Below are 17,450 nucleotides of genomic sequence, written 5' to 3'. Positions count from 1 at the left end.
TTCATCCAGCCCCCCACAGGGTCCTGTTCATCCAGCCCCAACCGGCTCGATCGATCGGGGTCCTGTTCATCCAGAGGCAACACCACGGGGTCCTGTTCATCCACCCCCACCGGGAACTGTTCATCCAACCCCCCCGCAACACTCACTGTTCATCCAGAGGCAGCATCGATCGGCTTCAGTTAGCAGCAGTAGCGAAGGAATCGCTCGATCGGGTTCAGTTAACAGCCATCGATCGATCGCTCGGGTTCAGTAACGCGTAGCCTGCAGTGCAATCGCTCGGGTTCAGTTAGAGCCCAACGCCTCGCTCGAGTTCAGTTAGAGCCCAACGCCTCGCACACACGTGCGTACGTACGAGAGAAACGCGCATCGCTCGGCCCCGACCACCCACCGTAACCGGGGACTCCCCGATATTTTCCGCGCCCTCGCTTCTACCACGGTTTTTCCGTCATGGACGGCCCAAAGAATGTCATGCAGCTGCGTCTCCGGCCCGCCCAGGACGAAAATCCCATTTTCTATCATGATTTTTTGTCATAGAAGTAGGACCCCACCACATCTATGATGATACCGGGTTTTGTCACAATTATCGTCATAGAAGTGTCATAAGTATGACATAATTTTTTTTCGTTCGGCCCAAAATGTCACGGATGTGTCTTTTTTTGTAGTGAATATAGGGAACAAAGCAGCATATCACATACACTGGTTGTCAAAGTTGGCGACCAGTGCAAATAAACGCCGCAGCAAAACAAGTCCAGAACTGAAACGACTTCAGAAGAGCTCAAGAAACAATATCCTGGGTACCCATAATGCTAGCAAGATGCTTAAATCCTAAAGAGCTTGCTATTGCACCAGAAAGTATGCATCTGAATTCTGCAGGGACTTCCTCAGTCCTTCGGCTTCATGTCGCAGCACATCTGATCGATGTCTTTCAACTTGAAGTTGAGACTCAAGAAGACGAACTGATTCAGGCAGCGAGTTCGAAGAGCTTGTGCCAGCAGTAGTGGCTAGTAACTCGAACACTACATCAAGACAAGACTTTTGGGTTGTCTCACCGTCGTCAAGATAGTTTTTATCAGCTTTCTTGGAGACCAACAAGGATGTCTCACTATCTTGAACCTTATTTGCATTACTTCCTTTACCATTGCATAACGGGGTACTCTTCTCCAATATTTTGTCCGCATTCTAAAAGAGAAACAAGCAGACACATCACAAGTTTACCATGTTGTATATGAAACTCATTTTGGTAAATCAGTTCAATAGTAAAGTGGGCATGATAACAACATGAAACAAACATATATCTATGTACCATGGTCACTGTGTGATCTATATCATTCTAGTTTTTGTTGCCAAATCAAGATAGAGACAAAAATCAAATGACATCTGTTTAAACAAAGCATAATAGACATAATATAAGTGTGGGAAACCACAGAGCAATAACAACACTTGTAATGTGCATGACATGAGAACATAACTGTTTATTCAATTGAAACTGAAATCAACATAGAGCAAATTACAACAACAAACCAGTTAAAGAAACAAGTTTAAAACATATCTGTTGCGCCATTGGAGTTTCAGTTCCATCCTTCAAATTTGAAAATGGTTGGTATGAGTAAATATAGTGATGCAAGAGCAAAGGAGTATGAACCATAGCTACAGAACCTGACCTGAGAACAATTCTTCTTCTGCTTTAAGCGTTGAGTTGGGGTTTGGAGTGGTGGTCCTCGTGCTTTGGGCACTGCAGTTCCCTTACTAACTGCTCATGTTTGGGTGCTCTGTGGTGGAGAGAGTGTTGTGTCAACTAGAACTGGGTTACTATCTGCTGGGGTTGGGGTTAGAAGGGGTGTAGCTGGTTCTCTGTCCAACTGGGTAGGGGTACAATGTGCGAGAGTCTGGGTTATGTGTGGTGGGGCTGGTTCTTGGGCAAGTACAATTGTGGTTCTATCTGCATCGACTGGTAGCACTATCTTTTCTGAAGACCGTGTTGTTACTCCCTTAGATACTTCATTCACCCTCTCCAATTTGAATGGCTGATAAACAAGAAAAGTAATTGAATGTACATACATTGTATGATATACATGTGCAATGGATAGTGGGGAATAAAAGAGGGCATGAAATAATTCACATTTATGTTGTCTAACCAAACAGGATAGCATGACACAATTTCACATATATGATGGCTAACTAAACAGGATAGCATGTCACAATTTAACATATATGATGGCTAACTAAAAAGGACGGAAATACATAGTTCAAAATATGATGACTATGTAAACAGGATGACATGATATAACTATATAATGTGTTTATTAAATAGGTTGACATGCCATAATTCACATACATGCGGCCTATGGAAACATGATAGCATGATATAATTCACGGATAGAATGACATAATTCAAAATATGATGACTGTAAACACTAAATAGGATGAGATGATATAACTATATGATGTGTTTATTAAATGGGTTGGCATGCCATAATTCAGATAGATGCTATCTATGTAAACATGATGGCATGATATAATTCAAATATATTACTTATATACTAAGCAAGTAAGCAGATGGCAATCGCATATATGATGTGAAAGCTAAGCAATGCAAGACAACATGCATGAAATGAGTAATATAACCCTGCCAAGTTTGAGCATAGACCTCAGGGGGGAAATAGGACTGGTCATTTGTCTTTGAATCCTCCTCCGAGGAGCTATCTGTAACCAGCAAGATGTCTGCTTTAGCAGGTAGCATTGTCTGCTCGGAATACCTTATTTTCACTCCAGATACTTCCATCACCGCTTCAAATGGCTGATGCACAGGAAGAGTAGTTGAATATACAAACGTTGTTGACAAATGGAACATGTAATACAAAAAAAGGATAGCATGATATAATTCAAATTTATGATGATTGGCTAAACAGCATGGCATTGCATAATTCACATATATAATGCCTTGCAACAAGATATCATTGCATAATTCACATATATAATGTCTTGCAACAAGATGGCATTGCATAATTCACATATATGGTAATTAGACACTAAACAGGTGGCATTCACACAAAGCATGTCTAAACTAAGCAAATGACATTGCATACGCACGATATGAGCAACATAACCCTCCCAAGTTAGAGCATACACCTGGGGGCATATGACTGGTCATCTGTCTCTGAATCCTCCTCTGAGGAGCTATCCATAACCAGCGAGATATGTGCTTCGTCAGGTAGCATAGTCTGCTCTGAAGACCTTGTTTTCACTCCAGAATTTTCCATCACCGTGTCAAATGGATGATGCACACGAAGAGTAGTTGAACATACTAACATTGTTGACAAATGTAATACGTAATGAAAAAAAGTGGCATGCTATAATTCACATATAAGATGACTGGCTAAGCAGGATGGCATTGCAAAATTAACATATATGGTGCCTGGCTAAACAAGATGGCATTGCATAATTCACATATACGATAAAGAAACTAAACAGATGGCATTTACACAAAGCATGTCTAAACTAAGCAGATGACATATTTGATGTATAAAGTAAGCAATGCAAGGCACCATATGCATGATATTACCAACATCAGCATGCTGAGTTAGAGCAAAGACCAGTGGTCTTCTCCTTCTGAATCCCCCTCAGAACAGTTATCTTCCTCTTGATTACAATCTATAATGGGTGGACGGGGGGGGGGGGGGGCTGCCTTTGCACCCACCATGGAGTAACGTCTGCATGAAATTTTATTGCCACGCAAGGCTCATCTCTTTTGCTCTACATGTTCAGTTCCATTGTGTACAATAACTGACATGCATAGGAATAAAACATAGTGATATTATGTAAGGAGTGCATGCAGAAATCCAGAGTGATGGTAGCAACCTGTGGATAGACCCAAAACCAATGATGGCAAGCAGATAATGGCTTCAGTTAAAAAATACAAATAATGGCTTCTTTACTGTTTGTTTCCCACCCAACATGAAACTCATAGTAGACACTAGAGATTAGCCAGATAGGAGATAGATACTATTGATTGCGGCCCCGATATGTACCCCACAACCATTTAAAAACTCAAATTTAAGCATTAGTTTGAGCCGACTCAGAGTCTAATCGGTGAAAAGGACGATAAAGTAGCATGTAATATTAAGCGATGCGTAACGTAAGCAGACACGAAAGAGTGCGACCTCTCTTGCGGACCCGTGTAGTCCTCGAGGTCATCTGCTCGGTTGATGATGGTAATGCAGTTGTCGTGGCTGCTGGCGGCGGGGAAGAAGATCTGAGGCGGCGAAAGCCAGTCTGGAGGCCGGATCCCTGCTGTGGTGGACCCTTCTGTCATTGGAGCAGCTGAGCTAGGGTGGACGATGACGCAGCAGGAGCGGGACAAACCACACAAGGTTTTCTTTGACAACTATTTGTAAGAGAAGTAATTCTTCAGGGCTCGTTTGAATTGGAGGATTCGAATAACGCAGGGATAGGAAATACACAGTAATAGGATAGGAATGCATGTGCAAAGAATTTAAAATCATAGGATTTCTGTCAATCCGGGTGTTTGGTTCACAGGAATTGGAAGGTCATGAGAATGCAAAGAAGCATGGTCAAATCAAGTCAAACCACAAGAAAATGTACAGTTATAATGCTATTATGCTACTATCACTTAGTCTTGTTCTTCATGAATATGAATTTGAAAGGAGGGCCAAGTGGATATCAAAATTCCTACGATTTTTCTTTGAAAGAGACACTAAAGGAACAAATCCTACAGTTTTCCTTTGCTCCATTCCTCTGAACCAAATGCATTAATAGTAGTACCATAGGAAACTTTCAAAATTCCTATGTTTTTCCTTCACTTTTCCTGTCAACCACTGGCAATTCTAGTAGGCAAGCTTGAACATGGAAAAGCCTACACTCAAAAAATGTTTTTGTGCTACTTCTACTACTTTGGACCTAGGCCACTGCCCTACTAGCTCAACTCCCAGGCCCATCTACAAATGCATAGCTCAAACACGCAGAAATAAATAATGATGGCGTTCAAGAGAGTCGATCACACATAGCTAAGTTGCCTGGTACCTCACTGCTTTTCATATAGTAGGAGAAACTAATCGTATTTCACATTACTACGTGTGCTCAATGGACAATATATATATAACATGTAGAGTAAAAAAGCGATGGAACAAGTGTACAACCTCTTTGGTGAAGCCATGTTGATCTCAAGGTGATTGGGTTTGTCGGTGTGGATGCTCCAGCTGATTTGGCTGTCGGAGGAGGGGAAGATGATCTTTGGCATCTAGAGATGGAGCCGGGGGTACTGCTCCGCTGTGATGGAGGGTTTCGTCGTTGGAGCATCTCTGGTGAGTTGTACGGCGGCGAGGCTGAAACAGGACAATAGAGAGAACGTTAACCTAAGTAGAATTCTAATAGCATCTCCAATAGATGATGTAAAATACATAACCAAAAAGTGCTAGATGTAAAATACATCAGCCGCTCATCTCTGAACTTAACTGTCGAAACTGAATTTAACTGTCGAAACTGAATTTTACAGTCAAAACTGAACACACTAGTAGCAGAAAAGCAGTAGTAGCAGCAGCAGCGCCTGGAGCAGCAGCGCGTGCAAGAGCCGGGGCAGTTGGTCGTGTAGCAGCATCTCGGGTAGCAGCTGCAGGGGCTCGAGTGAGAGCAGGATCTGCTGCTCGTGCAGAAGCAACGCAAGCAAGAGTAGAGCAGCAACGCAAGCAAGAGCAAGAGCGAGAGCAGCAGCGCGAGCAAGAGCAAGAGCAGACCTGGCAGGGGACCGAGAGTAAGAGCAGAGAAGCAGCGCGAGCGAGAGCCAAAGCAGCAGCAGATCCTACTGATGTGGACGTCGCTGCTGAGGGAGCGACGCCTTGGAGGAAGTGGCCGGCGAAGCCGCCGTGGCTGGAGCCACGCCATGTCGGCTCGGGACCGAGCGCCGACAGCACCATGAGATCGAATCAACAAGAAAATGCAGCGATTAGTGTATAACCTCTTTGGTGGCGCCGATTAGGCCTCAGCTTCATCCGAGGAATCGGTGATGATGCTGCTCTTCCGGTCGTGCAGTTGAAGACAGCGGTGTGGGAATGGAGGTGGCGCGAAAGACGAGGGGAACATCGGGGCATCTCCTTGGAGGTGGAGGACGGGGTGGCTGAACCGGCAGGATGACGAGATCGACAACAGATCCTCATCCGGTGCGGTGGGTGAGGGACGCTGCGGTGTTGCTGTGGACGACGTCGTCGGGGAAGAGGCTCCGGCTGGGTGGCGGACGGAGGAGGGTGTGGGGCTACGCGGGTTTTCGCAGCCTCCGTGTACGAATGGGTGGGCGGATGGGATGGGAGGGGGGAACCATGGCTTAGGGACGCGCTTGTTAGAAATGTGGGGTAAATTACCAAAGTACCCCCACCGATTTGAGCTAGGCGGTTTTTTCGGTTCAGGGGTATCACGGGCATTTCACGTGTCGGGATTTCGCAAGAGGTGGGAGTTTTCGCGCGCGTTGTAATTTTGGGATAGCAAGGCGCGGGTTGAGATGGAGGCAGTTTTCTGAGCACAACGAGACAAAGATATATCTTAAAATTTTGGGGTAACAAGGCGCGGGTTGAAATTTCCAGACAAGCCTAATATGTACTGTACCAAATCAATTCACACTTCCCTCGACAAGAAAATAAAAAGAAATCAATTCGCACCACACAAGAGAGTCTAGTCCCGTGTACTGTACCAAATCAATTCACACTACAAATGCCATTCAAAACTTTGAATCCATGTTATGTTCAATTAAAATATTTCGCTACGTGTATAATGCATGCAACCTGCTACTCAAATGAATGTTTTAGTGCATTCCAAACGTATATACTACCGCTTCAATATGAACTAAATTTAATTTCGTTTCTCTATTTGAATAAGATCTACAATCATGATTGTTGTCAAGTTAAACCATTTGAATTCGTTTCTCTATTTTAATAAGATCTACAATCATCATTATTGTCAAGTTAAACCATCATTTGTATATTATCTTCACAGCACACCACATGATTACTATCGAGTTAGATATGAACTATGTGTACTATATGAACTCGAACTTGATTTTTTGAATTCATTTTATGTTGATTTCAAATCACAGTACATTTCAAGCTCTAGCTAGATCTTCATAATCTAAACCATGTCTCATATGTATAATGTGTTTGTCACATAATGTATGGTGCCCCGCCCCCTATGCCTACAAGTATTTGGATGTGAGTTGCAAACGCCACACATTATCACAAATTCAAATAAAATGTGAGATTGTTTGATATATATAGTATGGTTTAGATTGTTGCATATTTAGTTGTGAGCTGCAAACGCCACACATTATCACAAATTCAAATAAAATGTGAGATTTTTCGATGTATAGTATGGTTTAGATTGTTCGATATTTAGCTGTAAGTTGCAAACGCCACGCATTATCACATTATGGTATAACATGTCCAAAACCACACCACACGTATCACCGCTATATTCATGCATGCATATGTTTATAACACTATGATCTCCTATTCAAATATATGAATCCACTTTCATATCGAATTATGATCTTTGTTAGTCTCTTACACCCACACAATCCTCTAACCTTTGTAGCTAGCACTAACTTTCTCTCGTGCATGCACACGCCCTCCTCGCCCTCCCCCTCCCTCAGCATTCTATCCATCTGTAACACCCTGGATTTTGCCCTTTTCTTTTTCTGATGATTTTCTTTGATTTATTGTTTTGAATTGCTTTTTCCTTGGCTATGTGGTTCTGAAACATGGGAAGATCATGTCTTCCCAGGTTTTATAGTGGCTTTCTATCCTCATCATCATCCCAAGATCATGTCATTTCATCCTTGACCTAATCCAATATTCTTTTTCTAGGGAATATTCCTTTTCTGTTAAAAGAATAACCCTATTTGATCTTGGTTGTGAAGCAACCTATCTTTCTGCCACTCCATAAATCCCCAAATAATTCTCATAAATTGCTTGGGTCCTATCTTGCTCAAATATGGCAAAACATTTCATTGCCATGTTCAAAGATCATCCACCAATAATTCTTTTCCTATTCTGCCCTAAATGGCACTTTGCAAAGCAAGTGCTGTTTATCTTTGTTTGATTGTGTCCAAACTTTTTGGAAATCTTTTCCTATCCATATAATTGCCCTGTGCAAATGTTCATACTCATTTGCCTAGTAAATATTTTTCAGCAATTTTTCAAAGTTTCTGTCGAGGAAGGAACTTTGTGAAGGAGGTATATTCTAGGCATGTCCAAATGAGATGAAATTTTGCCACATCCTTATTTGATCAAATCCTGCCTCTCCACCAAATTTGAGGTCATGTAACCTTTCCATGTGAGCCCAGCTTCAAATCTTGGTTTCTGGTCAGATTTTCACTTTGTGAAGCAACTATATTTTATATTGGTTCATTTAAGCTGAAAATTTACCAGGGCATTCTCCTAACTATATTCACTCTCTCCACCAATTTTTGGCTCAATTCATCAAACCATTTGCCCTGTGCAATTTTTCCAAGATTCTGTCCAGGAAGATGCTTTATGAAGCAAGTGCTAGTTTGGTTGATCCAAATAGCATGCAACTTTTTGAGAATCTTCATATCTTCAAATAATTGGGCCATGCCCATTTTCAACTCATTTCATGCACTTAAGTGAGTGCTACTTCATCATCTCTTAATCTGGCCATTTTGGAACTTTCTACAGCAAGTACCCTCTAAACCTCTCCTCTCAAGATCATTTTTGGTAATCAGCATCATCTTAGTGATTGATCATGCTGTGCCAAAGATCCGAGTCCAACTCCAGAAATGTGAACCATAGCAAGATACAGACACCTTGTTGGTTATCTGCAAACCTGCTAGCTGTGGTCATGCATCACCTCCATGTGCTTGTTTCTCTCCTCCTTGGCACTCAGTGTTGTACGGTCTACCTCCCAGACATGATTTGGCCAGTCATCTGGCACCGCATATGCCAGTTCACGCGGTGACCATGGGGTGAACCAGCCAAAACCCGTGCTTTGCAGACCGTGAGCCCTATTTCAGCTTCTTCCCTCCGCGTCTTGATGTCCAACCTTGTCCAGGATCACCCCCGTGCTCGTCTGCACCGCCCTGTGTTGCTGCCCCGCCCTGCATCGCTATGGTGTGGTCGCCATCACCATGCCCGTGCTGCAAACAGCTCCTGTCCTCCATTAGCGCTCAGCTCGAGTTCGCCCTTGAGCTCCAGAGACTTCCCTGCGGCTATATAAGCGCCCCTGAGCTCCTCCGCACCTCACCCACTCCTCCCTCGCCTCATTTGATCATTGGAATCGCCACATCTCGCCATGTCCTCGCCGTTTGACCTCGGTGGTAGCCGGAGTTCGAGCTACCCGGGCCACCACAGGCCCCCTCTCCTCGTCCCGATCCCTCCACCGTGTTCCCTGATACGTCCATTTTGCATCATGTTTTCTTACTGTTATTTATGATGTTTTTATCCATAATGATGTTTTTTGGAGTAATTCTAATGCCTTTTCTCTCATAAATTGCAAGGTACACACCAAGTGGGAGAATTCCGGCAGCTGGAAACCTCGACCTGGAAAAGCTACGCCAGGCCACCTATTCTGCACAACTCCAAACAAGTTGAAACTTCATGGAGATTTTTTATGGAATATTTAAGAATTGTTGGAGCAAATAACTACCAGAGGGGGCCCACCAGGTGGGCACAACCCACCTGGGCGCGCCCTGGTGGGTTGTGCTCACCCAGGCCCACCTCCGCTGCCCATCTTCTGGTATATATGTCATATAGACCTAGAAAAAATAAGAGGAGGACTTTCGGGACAGAGCGCCACCGTCTCGAGGCGGGACTTTCCCCTCCGGCGGAGCGATTCTGCCAGGGGAACTTCCCTCCCAGAGGGGGAAATCATCGTCCTCATCATCACCAACAACTCTCCCATCTTGGGGAGGGCAATCTCCATAAACATCTTCAACAGCTCCATCTCATCTCAAACCCTAGTTCATCTCTTGTGTTGAATCTTTTTACCAGAACTATAGACTGGTGCTTGTGGGTGACTAGTAGTGTTGATTACATCTTGTAGTTGATTACTATATGGTTTATTTGGTGGAAGATTATATGTTCAGATCCATTATGCTATTTAATACTCCTCTGATCATGAACATGTTTATCATTTGTGAGTAGTTACTTTTGTTCTTGAGGTCACGGGAGAAATCATGTTGCAAGTAATCATGTGAATTTGATATGTGTTCGATATTTTGATAGTATATATGTCGTTATTCCCTTAGTGGTGTCATGTGAACGTCGACTACATGACACTTCACCATATTTGGGCCTAAGGGAATGCATTGTGGACTGCAATTAGATGATGGGTTGCGAGAGTGATAGAAGCTTAAACCCTAGTTTATGCGCTATTCAGTAAGGGACCGATTGGATCCAAAAGTTTAATGCTATGGTTAGAATTTATTCTTAATAATTTTCTTGTAGTTTCGGATGCTTGCGGGAGGGTTAATCATAAGTAGGAGGTTTGTTCAAGTAAGAACAACACCTAAGCACCGGTCCACCCACATATCAAATTATCAAAGTAGCAAACACGAATTAAACCAACATGATGAAAGTGATTAGATGAAATTCCCGTGTACCCTCAAGAACGCTTTGCTTATCATAAGAGACCGTTTTGGCCTGTCCTTTGCCTCAAATGGATTGGTCTACCTTGCTGCACTTTTTTTACTACTATCGTTACTTGCTCGTTACAAATTATCTTGCTATCAGACTACCCCACTACTTACAATTTCAGCACTTGCAGACATTACCTTACTAAAAACTACTTGTCATTTCCTTCTGCTCCTCGTTGGGTATGACACTCTTACTTATCGAAAAGAGCTACAATTGATCCCCTATACTTGTAGGTCATCAAGGATATTTTTTGGCACTGTTGTCGGGGAGTGAAGCGCCTTTGGTAAGTGGAATTTGGTAAGGAAACATTTATATAGTGTGCTGAAATTTACTGTCACAAGTTACTATGGAAAACAATCCTTTGAGGGGTTTGTTCGGGGTATCTTCACCTCATCCGGAACCACAATTAGCTACCCCTCAACCTACTGCACGTACTGAAAATATTGAATATGAAATTCCATCAGGTATGATAGAACAACTGCTAGCTAATCCTTATGCAGGAGATTGAACTGAACATCCTGATATGCACCGGATATATGTAGAACAAATTTGTGTATTGTTTAAGCTTGCAGGTTTACCCGGAAATGAAGTTATGTAAAAGGGTTTCCCTTTATCTTTTAAGGGAAAAGCATTGGCATGGTATAGGCTATGCGATGATATTGGATCATGGAATTGGAATCGTTTGAAATTGGAGTTCCACCAAAAAAATTATCCTATGCATCTAGTTCATCGTGATTGGAATTATATATATAATTTTTGGCCTTGTGAAGGAGAAAGTATCACTCTAGCTTGGGCGAGGCTTAAGTCAATGTTATATTCATGCCCCAATCATGAGCTCTCAAGAGAAATTATTATCCGGAAGTTTTATGCTCGGCTTTCTCGTAATGATGAAACCATGCTTGATACCTCTTATGGTGGTTCTTTTATGAAGAAGACTATTGAATTCCAGTGGGATCTTTTGGAAAGAATTAAACACAACTCGGAAGATTGGGAACTCGATGAAGGTAAAGAGTCAGGTATTAAGCTTAAGTAGGATTGTGTTAAATCTTTTATGGATACCGATGCTTTTCAAAAGTTTAGCACTAAACATGGACTTGACTCTGAGATAGTAGCCTCCTTTTGTGAATCATTTGCTACTTATGTTGATCTCCCTAAAGAGAAGTGGTTTAAATATCACCCACCTATTAAACAAGAAATCAAAGAACCAGTACCAGTTAAAGAAGAAACTATAATTTATAATGTTGATCCAGTTGTTCCTTCTGCTTATATTGAGAAACCACCTTTCCCTGTTAGAATAAAGGAACATGCTAAAGTTTAACAAAAGCTATATTAGGACACCTAAACCCGATGAACAAATTAAAGTAGAACCTAGTATTGCTATGGTTAAAGATCTCTTGGAACAAGATATGGACGGGCATGTTATTTATTTCTGTGAAGAAGCTGCTAGAATTGCCAAACCTGATATAAGGGATAAACATAGACCTGTTGTTGGCATGCCTGTCATCTCAGTAAAATTAGGAGATCACTGTTATCATGGTTTATGTGACATAGGTGCTAGTGTGAGTGCTATTCCTTACACCTTATATCAAGAAATCATGAATGCCATAGCACCCGCAGAGATAGAAGAAATAGATGTTACTATTAAACTTGCTAATAGAGACACCATATCACCATTTGGGATTGTTAGAGATGTTGAAGTCTTGTGTGGGAAAATAAATACCCTACTGATTTCCTTGTTCTTGGTTCCCCACAAGATGACTTCTGTCCCATTATTTTTGGTAGACCTTTCTTGAACACCATTAATGCTAAGATAGATTGTAAGAAGCAAACTGTCGGGTGTTAGTTTTGGTGATGAATCTCATGAGTTTAATTTTTCCAAGTTTAGTAGAAAACTTCATGAAAAAGAATTGCCTAGTAAAGATGAATTAATCGGTCTTGCTTCTATTGCTGCGCCACCTACTGATCCACTAGAACAATATTTACTAGACCATGAAAATGATTTACATATGCATGAAAGAAATGAAATAGATAAGATTTTCTTTGAACAACGTCCTCTACTTAAACACAATTTTCCTATTGAAACTCTAGGAGGTCCTCCTCCACCTAAAGGTGATCCTGTGTTTGAATTAAAACAATTGCCAGACACTTTGAAATATGCTTATCTTGATGAAAAGAAGATATACCGTGTTATTATTAGTGCTAACCTTTCAGAACATGAAGAAGAAAGATTATTGAAAGTTCTAAGGAAGCACCGAGCTACTATTGGATATACTCTTGATGATTTAAAGGGCATTAGTCCCACTCTATGTCAGCACAAAATTAATATGGAACCTGATGCTAAACCCGTTGTTGATCACCAACGTCGGTTAAATCCGAAGATGAAAGAAGTGGTAAGAACGGAAATATTAAAACTTCTGGAAGCAGGTATAATCTATCCTATAGCTGATAGTAGATGGGTAAGTCATGTTCATTGTGTCCCTAAGAAAGGAGGTATAACTGTTGTTCCTAATGATAAGAATGAACTTATCCCACAAAGAATTGTTACAGGCTATAGAATCGTAATTGATTTTAGAAACTTAAACGAAGCAACTAGAAAGGATCATTACCCTCTGCCTTTTATTGATCAAATGCTTGAAAGATTATCTAAGCACACACATTTTTCCTTCCTTGATGGTTGTTCTGGCTTTTCAAAAATACATGTTTCTCAACCTGATCAAGGAAAGACCACTTTTACTTGTCCCTTTGGAACCTATGCTTATAGACGTATGCCTTTTGGTTTATGTAATGCACCTGCTACCTTTCAAAGATGTATGACTGCTATATTCTCTGACTTTTGTGAAAAGATTGTTGAGGTTTTCATGGATGACTTCTCTATTTATGGGAAGTCTTTTGAGGATTGTTTAAGCAATCTTGATCGAGTTTTGCAGAGATGTGAACAAACGAATCTTGTCTTGAATTGGGAGAAGTGCCACTTTATGGTTAATGAACGCATTTTCTTGGGTCATAAGATTTCTGAGAAGGGTATTGAAGTGGACAAAGCTAAGTTTGATGCAATTGAGAAAATTCCATGTCCTAAGGACATCAAAGGTATTCGTAGTTTCCTTGGTCACGCTGGTTTCTATAGGAGATTTATCAAAGACTTTTCTAAAATTTCTAGGCCTCTTACAAATCTTTTGCAAAAGGATATTCTTTTTGTTTTCGATGATGATTGTTTAGAAGCTTTTGAAACACTCAAGAAAGCCTTAATTTTTGCACCTATTGTTCAACCACCTGACTGGAACTTTCCTTTTGAAATTATGTTTGATGCTAGTGATTATGCTGTTGGTGCTGTTCTAGGACAAAGATTTCATAAGAGACTAAATGTTATTCATTATGCTAGTAAAACTCTAGACAGTGCTCAACGAAATTATGCTACTACTGAAAAGGAATTTCTAGCAGTGGTGTTTGCTTGTGATAAATTTAGATCTTACATTGTTGATTCTAAAGTTATCGTTCACACCGACCATGCTGCTATTAAATACCTTGTGGAAAAGAAATATGCTAAACCTAGACTTATTCGATGGGTTCTCTTGTTGCAAGAATTTGTACGTATCACTGTTAGGAAAGGAGCTGAGAACCCCGTAGCAGATAACTTGTCTAGGCTTGAAAATGTGCTTGATGACCCACTACCTATTGATGATAGTTTTCCTGATGAGCAGTTAGCTGCAATAAATGTTTCTAATAGTACTCCTTGGTATGCTGAATATGATAATTACATTGTTGCTAAATATTTACCACCTAGCTTTACATACCAACAAACAAAAAAATTCTTCTATGATTTAAGACACTACTTTTGGGATGACCCCCCATCTTTATAAAGAAGGAGTAGATGGTATTATTAGACATTGTGTACCTGAGCATGAACAGGGACAAATCCTGCGAAAATGTCACTCCAAAGCTTATGGAGGGCATCATGCTGGAGATAGAAATGCTCATAAGGTATTGCAGTCTAGATTCTATTAGCCTACTCTCTTCAAGGATGCCCATAAGTATGTCTCATCTTGTGATGAATGTCAAAGAATAGGTAATATCGGTAAGCGTCAAGAAATGCCTATGAATTATTCACTTGCTGTTGAACCATTTGATGTTTGGGGATTTGATTACATGGGACCTTTTCCTTCCTCTAATGGGTATACACATATTTTGGTTGCTGTTGATTATGTTACTAAATGGGTAGAAGCTATTCCAACCAGTAGTGCTGATCACAACACCTCTATTAAAATGCTTAAGGAAGTTATTTTCCCAAGGTTTGGAGTCCCTAGATATTTAATGACTGATGGTGGTTCACACTTTATTCATGGTGCTTTTCATAAAATGCTTGCCAAGTATGATGTTAACCATAGAATTGCATCACCCTATCATCCTCAGTCTAGCGGTCAAGTTGAACTTACCAATAGAGAAATAAAATTAATTTTGCAAAAGACTGTTAATAGGTCCAGGAAGAATTGGTCTAAGAAATTAGATGATGCACTTTGGGCTTATAGAACAGCATATAAAAATCCTATGGGTATGTCTCCTTATAAAATGGTTTATGGAAAAGCTTGTCATTTGCCTCTTGAGTTAGAACATAAAGCATATAGGGAAATCAAAGAACTCAATTATGATTTCAAACTTGCTGGGAAAAGAGGTTATTTGATATTAGCTCATTAGATGAATGGAGAACCCAAGCTTACGAAAATGCAAAATTATTCAGAGAGAAAGTTAAAAGATGGCATGACAAAAGAATCCAAAAGCGTGAGCTTAATGTTGGGGAATATGTTCTTTTGTACAACTCCCGTTTCAGATTCTTTGCAAGAAAAGTCCTCTCAAAATGGGAAGGCCCATATGTTATGAGGAGGTTTATCGGTCTGGAGCCATCAAAATAAATAATTCCGAAGGTACTAACCCGAAGGTTGTCAATGGGCAACGAATAAAACATTATATCTCACATACGCCCATTAATGTTGAAAGTAATATTATCCAAACTTTGACACCGGAAGAACACATAAAAGAGTCCTTCCGGAACACTCCAGAATCGTGGAAATAAGGAGGTACGTGATATTGTAAGTAAACGGACTCCGAAAAATCCGCAAAAATATTTTCTATCAGTTTTGGAATATTTAAGAATTTTGGAAATAAAAAAACTTCCAGGAAGCGTCCCCTGGTGGGCACAAGGCTTGCCTGGCGTGCCCACGTGGGTTGTGCCCACCTGGGACACCTTTTGCACTCCTTTTTCTTCCGTATAATTGTCCTTGAAGATAAAAAAATCTACATATACTTCCTGAACCTGTTAACCACCGTATCGCGGAGAAATCCTCTGTCCTCTTTTCCTTGCTATTTTCTGTCAGATCCCATCTACCATGGCTGCTTCAAGCTCCTCCAAGGACAAGTTCTTCAAGAACGTCATCAACCCATATCCGCGGGAGGTCGTGCAGTACCCTCAGGTCATTGAGATGCATGAGGGGGTGCTTCACCTTCACGATGTGCCCTGTCCCAAGGGGACGGGAACCATGGAGGCCAGGCTCAAAGCTATGGAGCAAGATGTCTTTCGGTGCAAGGGGATGGTGGACCGTGGACTCCATGCTAATCACCTCATGATCACGGACCTCTCCCGTGATATTAAGGTGGATGGCAAGCCCATGAAGGACATCATCTTTACCCTCAATGAGCAAATCAACTTTCTCCAAAGCCAGATCTATGATCTTCAAAACCAAGTCTTTGAATATGAGGCGAGGTTTAAAGGTATGAGTTTGGCTGGTAGTTGCAGGACTCGTGAGACTCGCTCCTCCTCTTATGATGGTGGACCACTGCCATGGAAATCCGAGGACAAGATCTCTTCTTCTTCACCAACATCACCTTCTTCACCAACAAAGGAGAATTGAGTATTGGGTATGGGCACTCCCCTTGGCTTTTGCCAAGCTTGGGGGAGGTGCCCTTGTATCGTATCACCCCATTATCTTTTTTCTTTTACTTATCTTAGTTCGATCTTTTGCTTTAGATGAATAAAAGTTTAGTTCGATCCTTTCTTTTCCAGAGTTTGCTTAGTGATCTGTCCTTGTAATCGTGTGCAAGTTATATAATGAAGTTAGTTTGAGTTTTTGCTTTCTTTACTTTCATGTTGCAATAAAAAGAAAGGAAATAAATAAAAGAGAAAGGAAATTAAATTAAGAAGATTATATACTAATCCTATGGTAGGTGATGGCGCCACATAAGGAAAAGTATAAGTGGAAAATTTTATTAGAGATTGACAAACATAGCATTAGTCAATGATGCAACTCATGAAAGAATTAATAAGGGAAAAAATATTCACATATAAATATACTATCCTAGAAATCTTTTGTGATTGTGAGCCCTCATCAAAATATTATATGCCAAAATTGTTGACGTTGGACAAGGAAGAGAACTTAATGATTTATGTTTGTTTATATTCACATAGAAGTCATATTGTCATAGATCCTTCAACATTTGGTGCTTCCCCTATCTTTGCTAGCCAAAAATTCCGCACTAAGTGGAGATACTACTTGTGCATCCAAAAAACCTTAAACCCAAATCTTATTTTCAAGTGTCCACCATACCTACCTAGGGATTGAACAAGATCCCTCAAGTAAGTTGTCATCGGTGCAAAAAGGGCAATAAAAATCGCCTCTAAATGTGTGAGATCATTTAGTGTAAGAGAAAATTGAGCATTGCACGAACTTGTGATGGTGAAGAATAAAAGCGACAGACTGCATAATAAAGGTTGCTATCACAAGGGGAAATGCAACGTGATGTTATTTTGCA

This window comes from Triticum aestivum, chromosome 5D, assembly GCF_018294505.1.
Source record: "Triticum aestivum cultivar Chinese Spring chromosome 5D, IWGSC CS RefSeq v2.1, whole genome shotgun sequence".
In the NCBI taxonomy this organism is placed as follows: domain Eukaryota; kingdom Viridiplantae; phylum Streptophyta; class Magnoliopsida; order Poales; family Poaceae; genus Triticum; species Triticum aestivum.
The sequence above is the reverse complement of the archived record's forward strand: the minus strand, read 5'-3'. Positions refer to the sequence as shown.